The following is a 16,177-nucleotide window of genomic DNA, read 5'->3' on the forward strand; positions in this document are numbered from 1 at the left end:
GGCAGGAAGCGGTGAGCCCGCGCCACAGCCAGAAGCCGTGGCCCGTGGTTCGTTGCTGAAACACTGGGTGTCTAATCCGTCTCCCCATGAGGACCGTCTGCAGGGAACCTCAGAGACACTTAGGCGAGGCTGGGGGCTGGGGGTGGGGAGGGCATCCTCAGGCGTGGTGCTCTCCTAGCAGCACAGGGGTGCGTGGACTCCGTTTTCTAGAATGCCTTCAAACGTGTCCGTTACCCCATGGGGGCCTGCCTCATTTGGGGCAATAGATGGCATTTCCGAAAAATCACCTTGAGGCCCTTTTTTCCCCAACAAACTAAGTTACAAATCTAATGCAATACGTAAACCTGTTATTTATACAAATCCTTAAGTGACCCTTGTTAAGCAATAGACGTTTTGACAGAAACTCCCCCTGTAAAAATAATAGTGATTTTTCTTAAGAGCAAATTAAAAATTTGACCTCACTAATTTACCTGTTTTATAAATCAGATTGAAAAGTAATTTCTTGGGATGCCTGGGTGGCTCAGTCGGTTGAGCGTCCGATTTCGGCTCAGGTCGTGATCTTGCAGTTCGTGAGTTCGAGCCCCGCGTCGGGCTCTGTGCTGACAGCTCGGAGCCTGGAGCCTGCTTCGATTATGTGTTTCCCTCTCTCTGCCCCTCCCCGACTCATGTGCGCACGCTCGCTCTCAAAAATAAATATTAAAAAAATTTTTTTAAGTATTTTCGTAAATAAGAATGTTTTTCTGTCCACGAGGACAATGAAATGACTACGTTAAAACAGCACAAAGTATCTGTCATACACACATTTTATTGTGTCTTTAGTTAGAAGCTCGTGTTTTTAACTATAACTTATTTGGAGAGAAAAAAACGTAAGTCATTTACAACCTGTATGCTCCTTTATTTGCTTATATACAAATAAAGATAGCTGTGTTTTTTAAAACACACTTTACCTTTATTTAGCAAAAGTATATTATTATAGTTTTCCCAACCTTGGCCTTCATCTTGTCTTCCTTTTATCAAGAGTGACCAGCAGAAACTAACCAAATCATTGGTAGTAAACTGGAGGAAAAACAAGAAAACTTTTCCTTAAATGGCAAGGAGCCACAAAGCCCTCAGCTTGGACCACCAGCCTTTCAGGGCTTTAACTTTGATATATTCAGTATTGTAATGATGTTAAAATTGTCCTGCCTTTCCAGAGATGGACAGACCATTATCATAAGTGGACATTTTGGTTAAGGGTATGTGGCCTATTATTTGCTTGTGAGGGTTTATTTGACTTTGTTGAACTGTGTTCTCCCGTTGTGATATTTGGGCTGGAATGTGCCTTGGCTGCAGGGAATCAGAATTAATATTTGAACATTTCGTTGTCCTTTAAAAGAAGACTGGTCAGTTTACGAAGTCAAGTGCAAGTGGGATCTAAGTTGGTCGGTGTAGACAACGGAGTTGAGACCTAACAGCTGTCCGAGGGGCTGTCCGGTGTCAGGCACCGGCCCCGGGCACGGCACAGACCTGCCCCTGCCCTCGCGTCCTCCACTTGGTCAGGGCATCTGATAGCGAGCGAGTCCGCGTGCCCCGTAGGTGCCAGGCAGTGTTGTATGGACACACCAGAGTACGGTGGAGAGTGAAGGGTGTTGGGGGGAGGCCATGGGGGTATCCAGGGCAAGGGCATTCGGGTGAGGCGGGAGCAAGTGTGAAGGTAGGAGGGAGATGGCACCTGCTGGGCGGGGAGGGGTGGGGGATGGCCATGTCCCCGGATCCACATGCAGTCCAGCCAGTAGGGTCGGAAGCTCAAATAATGTAACCTGTTTCAAATGGGGGGTTACTCAGACAGCCAAGGAAGATGGCCTACATACTTAAGAAATTTTAAACATATTTGACCACTTTCAGGTTTTTCCTGAGCTCTTAGTGAAAGGGAAATTGTGTCCTGAGATCTGCTTTCCTTCTTCTCTCCAAAGCGGAGTGTCCTTACCTTTGCTCTCAAAGAAACATTCCGCCCTTCCATTAATTCTGCTGAGGTGCCAGACCACCGAACGTGGTTTTTCTCCTCTCTGTTGAGCAATGCTTTGCATAATAGCTGAAAGTATTTCATTAGAATCCTGAAGTGTAGCAGCCGAAATGATTTAAATCTACATTTCAATTATTTTTCTTAAGCATAACTAAAAAAAAATCTGACATTTAAGTGGAAGTAAATTATTTGTCTAATTTCCATCAGGGACTTTTTCAAAGTCACAGAAAATGTGGTTGGTAGAATTCACGACCCTCCACTCCATCAAAGCAATTTCCTGTGAAATAAAAGGGGTATACGGTAGTTCCTAAGGCCGATGCCATTGTTTATCTTTTAAATAATAAAAAATAGGACTTAGCATTGTTGTACCTCTAGCAAGACCAGTCCAACTGTGAAACGCACTGATGCCCCATCACTCAGCTCCCACACAGACCCTGGTTTTACCCTGTTTTTAAAGATGTCCCCCACACTTCCGACCAATCCATCTCGAAGGGAAAGGGACAATTCAATCCCCCAAACTATTAATTTTTTTAATAATTGTAAATTTATCATTTTAATTTTACATACCCAGGCATGGTCTCCCTACAGCATTATTATAAATGATTTTAAACAGTCTGTGCTTTAAAACATGAAAGATTAAGCTTTAATTTTTGTTAAAAAAAATCCCCTTAGGCAATAAATAGGTTCCTTTGTCTCATGGCCTTGAAATAAAAATTAAAATAGTTTAAATTGCCCATGGTTAGAATAAGTGTTTCATGCAATTATCAGATGGTAGTGAATAAAATTAGAAATTAAATCATGAAAGAATAAAAACCAGGTAAATGCATATTATGCCTTTCATGGGTTTCTCATGGGGTCTTTTGAAGCCTAATTTAATCGTGTTTCTTGTCTTTTATTTTGATATGATAATTTTTCCTTTGTTTACTTCATTCTCCTCTTTCATTAATTAATTCCTGGGTCGTTTCTTCTCCAAATTTTGAACTTGTTTTTGAGGAATGTGTCTCTGTGTTGGTATAAAGAAGACATTATCTCCAGGGTGTGCAGCAAGGTCTTAAAGAGAGATGATAATATTTGTCTTCTCCCCAACTCGTGGATTTGTTGGTTTGGGCTGGCAATTCTGAGAACTTGGGAGAGAGCATTATAATTACCACACGGGCACGTGTCTTTGGCACTTTCTGTCTAAAACATAATACTGCGTTGGTGTGCCACATTATTCCTCTGACCTTCTTCTGTTTTTTTTTTTTTTTAAGAGGTTTTCACATTCTCCAAATGCTTCTGTAAGTGCACTCAATCAGGTGCACACTTCAGGATAATAGATAATTTCTCTTGATAGGATAAGGCAGTTTAAAATGCTAAGGAGGATTTTTCCCCCCCGTTTCCACCGTTGGCTTTTCAAATAGTTTTCCCCTTAAATTCTAGCAATATTTTATCCCCCACGTCTTCCAGACGTCACCTGCCTCCTTGAAGGCTGTGACAGACACAAAGTCCCCAGGACACGGTGGCACCTCCTCGTGGACTGTTTGAGGTTCACGGAGCCTGGAAGTCTTTCCGTGTGAGCCTCCCTTCCGGAGGTCATCACGTGGGAAGGACCCATGAGTGGTGACCTTCAGTGTCACACACCCGTCACCGGGGCAGCAGTGGAGAAAAGCCGAGTGGGAAACGATGAGTTATCCTCAGGGTCACTCCAGAGGCTTTCGGGGTGACGAGAGGTGTCTGTCCCCCGTGTGTGTACCTGCGCGTGTCCCTGGGGGACCCGTGTCAGGTGAGGAGGTGCGATTCACAGGCCGATTTAGCCCACATTGGTGGTTTGGGCCCCACCCCTCCGCCCGCCAAGCCGTCACGCACAGGGGACAGGAGCACAGGTGGAATTAAGGCGATGGGGCCAGGAAAGGCCGTCTGCTGAGGCTGCCACCCTGACCCCACGACCCCGGGGGTCTGCCTGTCCATGTCATCCACGCGTCCAGACCTCCCCCTGCCCTCCCTCATCCCACTCCCCTCTCCTCGGCCAGCCACCTTGAACCAGCCTCTGGGTTCGTTGTGCGTCTCATCAGCCGCGCATCCAGGCCATTCTGGTGCCTTCTCGGGAGCATCGTATGGTCCCGCTACCCCGGGTGAAGCCGCGATTTTGCCCTCTTCCTGCCGTCAGAACGGCCTTCAGCTTCATGCTCGCCCTCCGTCCGTTTTGCACGCCGTCGGGGACACAAAACAGCTCTGTCGGACACTTTCCGCGTGGTTCACACACGGTCGAGAGGAAGGCAGATGGAGGCATTGGCGTGGTATTCGAGGCGCTCCCTGGTCTGCCTCCACGCTTCCTTGCCAGCATGACCCCCCCCCCCACCGCCCCCCTGCAGCTGGATCAGGCAGGTCTTCATCCTCCCCAGACACTGTCGGCCTTTGTTTCTGCTGGCTTCTCTGCCTGAAGTGCCTTCTCCTGTTTCCTCCTGTGAAAATCTTCTGCCGCTAATTTATTGCAGTGTTGGTGCTTAGGGAGATTAATGTATAGGTATAAATTCAGTGTTCGTAATGCATATCATAAAAAATAGAGTTTATGCTACATAAGTTAAACTGCAGTAAAAAAAAAAAAAACATTTGATAATAATTGATGCAAATTGCTTTAAATTCTCTAGTACTTCTAAGAACCAGGGCAAATACCCCCTCCACCATAAAGCCCCCTAGAATGAATTAAGAGCCTCCACATTACATTTCTAGCATAAATACTTAACTAGGTCTAAACCTGGGTTAAAGGCAGACTCCTTTATAAGGAGCTCCCTTAGATGCACCTTGCCAGTGGAGACGGAGAGAAAAGTGCAGCAGCGAAGAGGCTTCTAGAAATGCCGCCTACCCTTCTGGGCTACCCAAGTATATTCTCCATCCTTTTCCTAGAACGCTTCACCTATTTTCTCTGCGGGATAGTTGTTTGGACACATGCCCTGTTTCTCCCTGTCTCGAGGGCACGTTCTTTCAGAGTAGGAAAAGTTTATTTACCCATAATCCCCCTTGCTTTTGGAAAGTACATCACAGGCCCTCAAATGGTTTTCAGTTCAGCGGAGTAGCCAAGCAGCCAATAGCCAAGTGCTCTAAGACGGGGTCTCAGAGCCATGTGTTCAGCCCAGTGCAGTGCATACATCCCTAAGAAGGAACCTGGCTCTGCCCTGCTGACATATGACAGGGTCCACTTACCACCTCGGACCATGATCCGGTTCCTCAGTAATCCCAGAATAGCCACACCCTACAGGTGAATACACAGGTCTGACAGCTTCCTGAAAAATGAATCATACTAATTATATTAGTACAGAATCACATAAAGTGGTTTTTATTGCAGTCATTACAAAGATTGGCTTTCAAAATGTTCTCCTGTCACGATATAGACGTGAGAGTCTCCTATCAAATACGGGCATTCATTTTTCAGAAGCGCCATCTACTCTAGTGTGGGCTTTTGAAAGATCATCCTCAGAAAAACTCCCGTGCATCATGCGTGCCTCACCAAGGCCACGTGCCCCCAGTGCGCCGGCGTTGGTTAGATACAGCAAGGACCCAGCCAACTGTTGAGGGTGTTTTTACTTACACTCTGTTCAACCTTGACTGCATCTCTGACCTTCCTATTTTCCTCCATTCATCTTTTTTCACTGCTTATTACCAAAGAAAGTTCTCAAAGCCGTCAGTGTTCCCCATCATTAGCTATACTTTTAAGTGTTTTCGTCGGGAAGGCTGTTAAAATTACCTGTTTATTTGTGGGGTTGAATCAGACAGGTTTACACCCTATTGCTACAGAAAGAGAACAGATAATGCGATTCTTTGCTCATTTCCTGCGAGTTTCAACATTTTATCTTTCTAGAAGGTTTCCGTGTGTTGACTTGCTGCTGACTTACAGGGCTCACTTTATTTTCATTGATGTTAATGGAGTTGAACATGATGTAAAAGCCCTGTAAATAAAATATCACCATAGTGACTGTAATTTCTGGATATATTTTTTCATTTGACAAATATTTCCTGAGCATCTTCCATGTACCTGGGACTATTCTAGGCATTTGAAACACATCAGTGGACAAAGTAGAGAAAAATACATGCCCTCATGTAGTTGATATTTCTAGCATTAGCTCTTTAAAAAACATATTTTACCAAATTTCTGCTATCATCAAATGACTTGGTGAGCATTGAAGTATAAGCTATAACTTCTACACCCTTTAAAATAACCATTTCATAACCAACTTTTTGGCTTATGTTATGTTAAAATTTTGTGAAAGACCAAAGTGGAAAAGGGGGGGGGGGGGAATCTTCCTTCCCTTTCTGTAAGCCTTGCTGTTTCTCTTCACATTGAATGAAGCAAAACGCTAAGAATAGTATGCACTAGTTAGTAAATTTGATGATAAAAGTCTAATGATGAAAGTCAAAACAAGAAGAATGCACACACTTCTGTGAGTGGCTTCTCAACAGAAGCATTTCGTGAAGGGGCGCCTGGGTGACTCCGTCAGTTAAGTGTCTTTCGATTTTGGCTCAGGTCATGATCTCACGGTCGTGGGATCATTGGGCTCCTCTCTGAGCACGGAGCCTGCTTAAGATTCATTCTCTCTCTCTCTCTCTTGCTGCCCCCCCCTCCCACTCACACGTGGGCTCTCTCAATAAAAAAAAAAAAAGCATTTCATGAAAACCAAATTACTTCCAAAGTTCTTAGGCATTCAGAACATATTTGGGGGGGGGGAGGTAATTGGCTGTGGTCTGTCTTTTTGGTAAGTGGTTCTTTATTTGTTTGGCATTGATCATCCTACTCATAGGGTTTACAAACAAAAAACATGCAAATACCTCCCAGAGGAATCTCACTGGCCCCTGCACGTGCTGGGTGTTTCGATGCAGAATTCACCTTAAGTTTTACTTGGCATCAGGAAAATGGATGTCTGTTGGGCTACATAGTCCAAACCGCGGCTCATTCCCTAAGTCATCCCGGTGTCCTGAGCTGTCAGAGGGTTCTCCACTCCTGGCATCAGAACAACTCTGCATAGTATATGGGCAGCCCATGCAGATGAGGTGCCCTTGACGTGGAGCAGAGCCACAGTCTCTGAACGGTCCTGAGCTCATTTAAAGCTTCGTAAAGCTGCCGGGCTGAGGGGCTAGAGCTATTTTTGGATCACCTCTCTTCTCCTCGGAGCCCGCACTCAGGTCTATGTGGCCGATTCTACCTGTGCCCCGAGTACGGTTTGTCCTGCTGTCCTGGGGACTGTCACTCACCACTCAGTGCTTTGTTCTTGCCTTGCTTTGGGTACGCTTTTTAATACGTTTAGATACTGGCTGTCATTCTTTGCACGTTTGCTTTTAGCGGCTCTGGAGTTGGAGCTGTGCCAAGCGTTAGTGATTCGTTGTAAATAGTGCTCTATACGGTCTACGTTGTGTCAGACCCACATCGGATCCCGTTGTGGTGCACGTATGAGCTCACAGGTGTGTTTTCTGTACAACACAGTCACTCAGTGTACTTCTGTTCCCACTGAATCATCGATGTTGCTGTCTGATAGAGCTATGTTATCACTGCTAGCACTGGGGGAAAGCCCATATTAATCACATAATGATATATTAAGGAGGAAAAGCAACCAACTTTTGCTAACAAATGTTGCTAGAGACAGCTTCCCAGAGGTTTATGATCAAAGGTCTGTGTTTTAAGACCTGAAAGCCACAAAGTACGAGCACTGAGTTCACGTGTGGTTTAATCCCACGAACTGCTTAAACCAGATGCAGTGGCCACATTCAAGAAACAAGCAGAATGCACCAACCCGGTCAACCTAGTTGAAGGGCGGAAAGTCAGAGAGATTGTGTCTTGAGGAAACGGGAAATTTTGAATAGAACAGCTGACATTTAAGCCCAAATTTTAAGACTAGGTAGGGTTTTGAGACGTAGAAATGGAATGGGAGATCTAACAAATGTGTCAAATGTGCAAAAAATAAAAAGGATTTGGTGAGCAAATGGAAATTGGTCTCCTTTTCACAGCCATGAGATGTATGGCAAATAATGACCAGAGTGGGTCCTGAAAGGTGTGGTTAGGGAGCCAGAACTTCCTCGTGCAGGCAGTGAAGAACATCTGGGGACTCTGAGAACAAGAGAGTCCACCATGGGACTTGAGCGCTGACTGGATGTGAGGATAGAAGGAAGGAGTTGAAGGTGACAGAATCACATTTCCTCTGGGGGACAGGTGGCCCAGTGTTTTCATTGGTGTAGAGGGGAGGCAGGAAAAGGGAAAGTTTGTAGTAGACGAAGATTGGATTTTGTGCTGCACACGTGAACAGGCCTTTTGTGTACATATATCCACCGTGCACACGGTTGGCCATCTGACCGTGGAGTTTGTCGCGGAACTAGAAGAGTGGGTTGGAAACTGGCGGCAGAAGTGAGGTGGACTGATGTCAGCTTGGGGTGGGTGATACCTTTAAGTTAGAATCACCAAACAGAGCAGAGAAGGAGACCAGGCGCAATGCTCTGGCTGATGGCTGTATTTGTGGGGCAGACAAGAGGAACCACGTGGTGGTAGCGTGGTACCCAGGAACCACGCAGGAAGGTGACAAGAGAGAGCAGAGAAGGGGCATTTGAATTTAGCAATTAGGCAGCCCCACCTCCCACCCCCTGCATGGCCAGGTGACTGTGGTGGAGTAAATGTCCCAGTTGTAGAGGCAATGAGAGAGGAGGAATGTGGGACTGGAGGCGAGAATTGTATCTTTATAAATGACATTTTCATGAAATTTAGTGTTTTTTTTTTTTAAAAGTCTCAAAAATAGCAAGGTCAGGAGAGAGATGAAGATGGGGAAACTTAAAAGTACTTCTAAGCTAAATAGAAGGAGCCAGAAGGGAGAGAGAACAGGAAGAGGCCAATGAGAGATGAGACTGATGGACTGAGTGGGAAGGCGGTCAGAGGAAGGGAACCAAACCCTCCTTTATGCCTGTCTGTGGCACTGGAGCAGCGCGTGAGGGTCTGTGACGAGCTGGGAGGGGGACCCTGCCACCGAGCTCCTGGACGGCGCGCCCTGCCCTGCTGTCCCACAGCATGGTATGTGTGTGACCATGTGCCTGACGGGGCATAAACCCATAATAAATGCTGGCAACGGGCTGTATAGTCTTGAAAGAGGGAACGCCTTCTTCGCCTCTGAGACGCGAGCACACAGAGGCCAAGATTGGGGAGGACGCAAGGAATTTAAGACACAGAGGTATTTACATCATGTGTAGGCTAAGAATTTAAATATCTAGCGCTACAAACAGAAAAGTTCATACTCGGGGCAGAAGTTTAAAAAGGAGGTACACTGAAGAATGTACTAGAGGAGTTACAGTTTCATTTCCTTTCTAGAATATGTGGACATCTTGACCAAGAATGGGAAGACTGATTTGGAGCAAGTCATTTAATTTAATCTTTATCTAATTTTCTCAGTTCGGAAATGGAGTTGTTCACTTCACTGAAATATTGAGGTTAATACATACATAGAAAGCACGCTGTTGCTTTTATTTGAAGACAACGTTAAATTATCTTATGAGAAAGATGATTTCATTATTTTGGAATGATACTAAATCCCCCTGTTGACAACAGGAAACTAGGTTAAAACTAGAATAAGATCAGTGATATTTTTCTCTGAACCTTTTACCTTTGGAAATGAGTATCTCCCCCACCCTTCCTAAGAAATACCAGCACATAAATGCAGAAGTAGACCCACTCCTTCCTTCTTTCTGCTTTGGGGCTCAGCTGAACAAATTGTCAGTGACTTTCCCACGTACTTTGAGTGTGACTCCAGGTTATGGAACCAACACACCCTTCTTACCAAAGACGGCGTGGCACTGTTGGATTCAAGAGTGCCAGCTAACCGTGATGGGGCAGGACTTCTGGGTAGCAGCCACCATGGAGGGTCACGCACTGAGGCCCTTGGAGAGCTGGGGGTTCTGACTGAGTCTGTGCTCGTGGTGGGCCATGCGCAGAGGCAGCCGCCGTGCCAAAGCACACGCTCAGACCGTGCCCGCGGCCCACAGCTCTTCGTCTAGAACCCTGCTGGCTGAGCACTTGACCCTCGGCAACCGTGCCATCTTATCCAAAGGAAAACGCTAGGTCCCTCTGGGCAAACTGCCCCCTTTCCAGGAGATCCTAAGACCAGACTCAGCCAGGTTTTCGGCGACCTGCCAATGACACACAGCTGGTTACCACAGAGGTGACCTCTCCCCAGGGTGCAGAACCTGGGCAGATCATCAAGTTTTACACTTACAAGGAGTCTTCAGGATAATCTGTCCAGGTGCCTCATGCATGATCCACACGGAAGCCCGCAGGGTTAGTTAATGATTTGCTGAGGAAACACAGGCGATTAGCAGCAGATGTGACGACAATCCTGCCACACCGCGAAACGTGCAAAAGCAGGAACTCTGGGAGAACTGGAATTGTGTTTCTGGATTTTTCCACTTACGTGTTCTCACTCTTGTGAGGAAATCCACATTTGTTTTTTTCAATCTGTGTTGATGACCATCTGTAAAAACAAACATCTGGAGCCATCCAAGTACTTGTATTTTCGTAAATCGTTAGCAGAATATCGTCGGAAGGGAAGACAGGTTGTTTTCTCTCTGCTCCCTTCTTATTAGATCCGTATTTACTGAGTTTACATGAACGGACTTTTTCAAACTCGCAGCCCCAAATTACACCTGCATTCTTCAGTGTCTGTCTTCTTGGGACCGGGAGGACACTACAAACAAGGCAAGGCAAGGAGGTTTGTCAGCAAGGCAAGTTTGCTGACAGCTAATGAAGCCAGTTTCTTCCTTAGAAATGTCAACGAGTGAGGGGCACCTGGGTGGCTTAGTCGGTTAAGCATCCAGCTCTTGATTTTGGCTCAGGTCACGATCTCACGGTTTGTGGGATCGAGCCCCGCATCGGGCTCTGCACTGACAGAGTCTGCTTGAGATTCTCTCTCTCCCTCTCTTTCCGCCCCTCCCCATGCTGGCACACACGTTTTTTTTCTACATGTGTCTCTCAAAATAAATAAAGCGAAGAAATGTCAACTAGCGAGGACTCCCAACAAGCATTTGCAAAAAAAGGATCAAAATGAAGGAAACTATTTCTGCTTCCATTTCTGCACCGCTTTCTCACCTTCCAGTGTATACTTTCCTAGAATAATGCCTCAAAAGCCAGTCAGGGTCCAGACGAGGGGCTTGCTTCACCCAGCCCTCTAGACTGAGAGAGAGTTCTTCCTGCGCACCTTCTGGAGAACCAGGAGAACCAGGGTGGCCTGTCTGGCCCGGTGTCGCCCGAAGCCGCATCGTCAACTGTCCTTCTGAGGTGAAGCGATGTGCTGGGAGAAGAAAATGGGACGGAGGATATGGCTATTACAGACCATCAGGTAGTGACATCAGACCACCTCAGACCCTTTTAACACCATCTTCTGATAGCAGCAGCCTCCCCCTACCCTGTCATTCCTCCCCACCGCCACGTCTTGAAAGTTAAGGGAGGAGACTCAACTGTGGAATAATTGGTCCCCTGGGAGAAGAGTCACTCCGTGTGTCACTAATGCCCTGGGGTTGTGATTAGCTAATAAGGCTAGTGCTTGTGGCGTTGCCTGATTCTGCCTCCTCACAGTCTTCCCTGCGCCAGCCAGAGACCGCGTCCGAGCTCCTTTGAGGCAGGGTGGCATCCTCCGTAGGTTCGCGCAGTGTAGACGGTTTGCTGTTTCCTAAGCCGCAAAGCCACTGTGCTTTCACTGCCCGATGGCTCCGAGCAGATGTTCAGTGAGCGCACCGCAGGCAGTCTCCCCGTCTTCGGTGGTGGTCTGTTGTAGCTCGGGGACAAACCTCGTGCTGTCCAGGGGAGCAGGGGGTGCTTAACGCGAGGAAGCGGGTGCCTTTGGTTCCTAGAGAGCACGGTGGGTCGTTCCTCCTGCCCGTGCAAAGACCAGGAGGCGGGGCAGCCTTTGGGGAGGGAGAATGTTGCCGGCGGGGAGTGAGGCGCATGAGAGACTCCTAGGCCCCCCGATGGCCGTCTGTCTGCTTCCCTTGCTGGGCCTGGAATCTGTGGAAGGACAGAGGGGTGGCCACGTTCCCCCTGAGCAGTCACTTCACCCAGACCGCGCCTCTGGATCTTCGTCCCGCCTTCCGTGCGGAAGGGGAAGGAGCCGCCGTTTACCCGTGTGTCTCTGATCCCGCGGCAGGCGAAGGTGGGTATCGAGGCCGGTCTTGGAGCCGGGCCGTGCCTGCCCCCCGCCACAGAGGTGCTACTCCCCACGGGAGTGCCAGCTGGGACAGTGAGCGTGGGCGTCTGCTGCCCTCTGTGTAAGAGTTCTGTTCCAGAACCAAAGGGTGTCTCTTGGTGACAAGGCAGCAAGTGGCTTTGTCCATTCTGTTATTTTTTTTTTCAACTTTTTTTATTTTTGAGAAAGAGCACAAGTGGGGGAAGGGAAGGGAAGAGAGAGAGAGAGAGAGAGAGAGAGAGAGAGAGAGAGAGAGAGACAGAATCTGAAGCAGGCTCCAGGCTCTGAAAAGTCAGCACAGAGCCCGAAGTGGGGCTTGAACCTGCAAACCGTGAGATCATGACCTGAGCCAAAGTTAGACACCTGATGGACTGAGCCACCCAGGCGCCCCCGTCCATTCTATTTTTTAAAATAACCACACTCTTCGTGGCCTGTGAGCAGAAAGGGACAGTCTGAGGAGAGTCTTTTTTTTTAGCAGCTCGGCTGTGTCCTCAGGGGCCCTCATAAGGTGCAGTGGGATCCCCTTGACCCGGCTCATGAAGGCCTTCGATTGGCCTCATCCTAAGAGAAACTAGATACGGCGTTCAGTGTACCTGCCTCAGCCTTCAGGATTATTTTCATTTATTCATCCGCTCAGCAAATATTTGGTGCCTGTTACGTCTTAGTTACTCCTGTAGGTTCTAGGAAATGAGGCAGAACTTCTCATTAATAAGCTTATCTGCTGGGGGGATTTTTTTTTTTTCTTCGGGAAGATAGAACCATAACTCAGGCAACATTTTACTCCTGGTTTCCTGCCCCCCACCCCGGCATCTGTTCCCCTTTTTATCTCAAACCAAACCTCACCTCCCCTATAACCTTTACCTTCTCAGGCCCCAGACTCCCCACACACAGCCGGACAGGGTGAGGTGCCACTGTGCTTGGAGGCCTCTCGGCCCGGTGGTTCCCACACTTCACTGAGCGAGAGACACGCCAGGAGGGCATGTCCTGGGCCCTGCAGCCACGGATGTTGGTTCAGAGGGTCCGAGGTAACCTCCAGGCGAATGAGGTGCCCGAGGGCCTAGACTCTAATTTTTAAAAAGTGACTTTGCTCCATCTAATGTGTGTACGGATACCACACCTTCACAGGGTAATGTGGTCCCTGCCTCCAGCAGACAGAAGAGCCCTCACCACGTGGCCCGCAGAGCAGGTCAGCGAGTTTTCACCCCCAAAGTCTGGCCTGTCTCTCCTTACATCCTTTCCTCTGTGACTGGGTCATTTAGGATTCAAGATGGCTGTGCTGGGTGGGGCGGCTCTTCTAGCAAAGAAGGTAGAAGCTGTTGGTGTCTGCAGCTTGGCTGGGCTCCTGTCGGTGTAGATCCCTGCGGTCTCTAAATAGACGCTGGGTTCTCACATTCTTCAGTTACACCGTGAGCAGTGAAAATTGGAACCTTCACAAAGTGCCGCCTTTAAACCAGTAGAATTCTGCCTTCTCTGAGTCCTGGTTTTCCCTGCCAGGAGAGGCGGCCGGCCTGCGTTTGGTACTCGTAGAAACAGTAAGAACTTTTCAGGAGTTGGAGTGTTGGACCTCCAAAGCCATCAGGCATATGTCAGGGTCTGCAGAAACCCCCTGAAACGTGACCACCTGACGGCCTTTGCTTTCATAGTTCCACGGACAGGGAGAACGTGCTTCTGAGGCCACTTCCGGTCCACAACCGGCCCTTCATACTGTGCCTGCCCCCTTACGGCTTTGACCCATTGACCCATCACTTTGGTCTCCTGAGCTACAGAGTGTCTTTCTGACGACAGCACCTAACCCTGGCCCTTCCCTTGGTTGTCTCCTCTCTGGGCTAAATTTGACCTTTTCATCAACGGTTTCTCTCACCAGCGTGACTGGCAGGCCTGGTCACCCTCTTCCTGGCTCTCAGAACGATACCCATAGACCGGGATTCCTGACGGCAAGACCAGTGGTACAGGCCGTGGGATTGTCGGTCATCTGTGCACTTCCTTCCATCTCTCCTACCGGGAAATACAGAATCTGCATGAATCTGAAGGACAGGATGACCAGATTCTCATCCTTCGGATAGACATCGTCAGCAGTGTTTATCAGTCACCTACTGTGTGTCAGGCATCATTGCCACCTCATTTGTTTGATTATCATGTCAGTTCTCAGGGTGGGTCACATTATTCCCATTTTAAGCATCATTCGGAGCCTCAGCTAAATTGAGGGATTGCCCAAGGTCTTACAGGTGGAAGGGACAGGGCCTGAAAATTAAGGGTGAATATGAATAACCGAAGTTCATTGCTTCTGTAGATCTCAACAGCAGCCAAGATAGACACAAGATGCAAAACAGGAATTTAAGTTTATACGCGCATAGTGTTAACATTCTGGAGCCAGAGCTAGGTGAAGTCCTGGCTCTACAACCTACAGCTGTGTGGGACCTTCCACCAGTTACTTAGCCGCATAGGCTAACCGTAAACAAAAGAGCTGATGCACAGAAAGTACTTAGAACAAAGGCCGGCCCCCAGGTAAATGCTAGCGACCGCCATGATTCAGCTGTATTCCTGGTGAAGCTGAGTTGGAAAATGTATTCGTTTTCCATTGCTGCTGTGACAAATTACCACACACGTAGTAGCTTGAAACAACACACGTGTATTATCTTCCGACTCTGCAGGCCGGAAGTCCAGCGTAGTCACTGGGCTGACACCCCACATAGTCAGGGGTATCAGCAGGGTGCAGTTCTTTCTGCAAGCCCTAGGGAAGAATCCACTTCCCTGCTCCTCCAACTTCCGGAGGCTGCTCGCTTCCTCGACAAACAGCCCCTCCTTCCAAGTCCTTGTCGCGCTGCCATCTCCCTGGCTCTTGCAAGCCCCTCTGCCATTGACAGGACCCCTGAGATTACACTGAGCCCAGGCAGATAATCCTGGACAGTCTCCTCATCCCAAGGTCCTCTGAAGAGCAGCTTATAAACCCTGTAAGCTCTGTGTCACAGGCTGCAGGGATCAGAACACAAGCATCTTTGGGGGGAGCCATAGAGCATGTAGTAGTAATTTTTGTCTCCCTCTGCAGACGTAGTCCTGGGACCCAAATGAACTTACCTGCCCTCTCCAGTAATGCAGAAGTTAGAACAGAAAGAGAATGGAGAGCAGGAAGGCCTTCATCAAGCACCCACTGGTGTCCTGTGTTTTAATTTGGCGGCCCATGGATGTTAGATCCTTCCCAGTCTCTCCAGCTACATTCGTCACCTGCTTCATGTTAGGGAGATCAAGGCTGGTGGGGGCTGGAAGGGAGGGAGTCCGGCGTATCCACACGGCAGAGAGAGGGTGACTTTTTCCTGAGAAATGAAGCCAAGGGCCTTTTCTCTCTGGAAAGCTCAGAAAGAATAAGCATTTATCTCTGGAACAAATAAATATAAAACAAATGAAGCATTTTTTTTTTAATTTAGGTAAGATTCAGCTTGCTTGTTTTTTGGGCTGCTTTGAGAAAGTTTCCCAAAGAGCCCTTCTCCCACAGCTGTTAGCTATCCCGATGGCCTCCTCACCGGGGACTCACCCACAGAGCTACAGCACCGGCCCTGTCCTGTGCCACTGCTCGCTGTGTGCCCTGGGCAGGTCCGCTCAGCCTCTGCTTTCCATCTTCTAAGTGGAGAAGACTCTCAGTCTAGTTCATGCATTGCCTCAGAGGATCCAAGTTGAAATGAAGGAACATATGTGCAAGGCAGTGCTGTCTGTCCCTGTCGATGGGGATTAAGGGAGAGAAACAAATCACTGGCCAGGGTAGGTGAGCCAGCGCTCGGCTCTCCTGGAGATGCTGGACATTGGATATTCCTCCGGCTCGTCTAGCACTCTTTTCTCTCTTTTCTCTCCCTCCTCCTTTCACCTTGGCATAGCAAGGAAACCTAGTGATCTAGGCATGCCATCCATGACCTGAAGCTTTGACCTGGGCCAAGAAACTCTACTCAGTGTATTATTGATCCAAGGCCTAGTGCAGTTCAAGGAGAAAGAACCCGTCTTCTCACTT

At 48.0% G+C, this 16,177-nt stretch overlaps 1 protein-coding gene and 1 long non-coding RNA gene across 20 annotated transcripts in view; one reads left to right on the top strand and one right to left on the bottom strand.

Annotated features, from left to right (window-relative positions):
• CELF2 (CUGBP Elav-like family member 2) overlaps window positions 1-16,177 on the top strand; it is an 840,819-nt gene that overhangs the window by 792,636 nt on the left and 32,006 nt on the right. The window lies entirely within an intron of this gene.
• On the bottom strand, window positions 875-12,375 carry LOC109501313. The gene is made up of 2 exons (XR_002159274.3): window positions 5,183-12,375; window positions 875-4,484 (listed from the first exon to the last, which is right to left on the bottom strand). It is a non-coding gene; the product is annotated as an uncharacterized LOC109501313 (long non-coding RNA).

The sequence above is a fragment of the Felis catus genome, chromosome B4, assembly GCF_018350175.1.
Source record: "Felis catus isolate Fca126 chromosome B4, F.catus_Fca126_mat1.0, whole genome shotgun sequence".
Lineage (NCBI taxonomy): Eukaryota > Metazoa > Chordata > Mammalia > Carnivora > Felidae > Felis > Felis catus.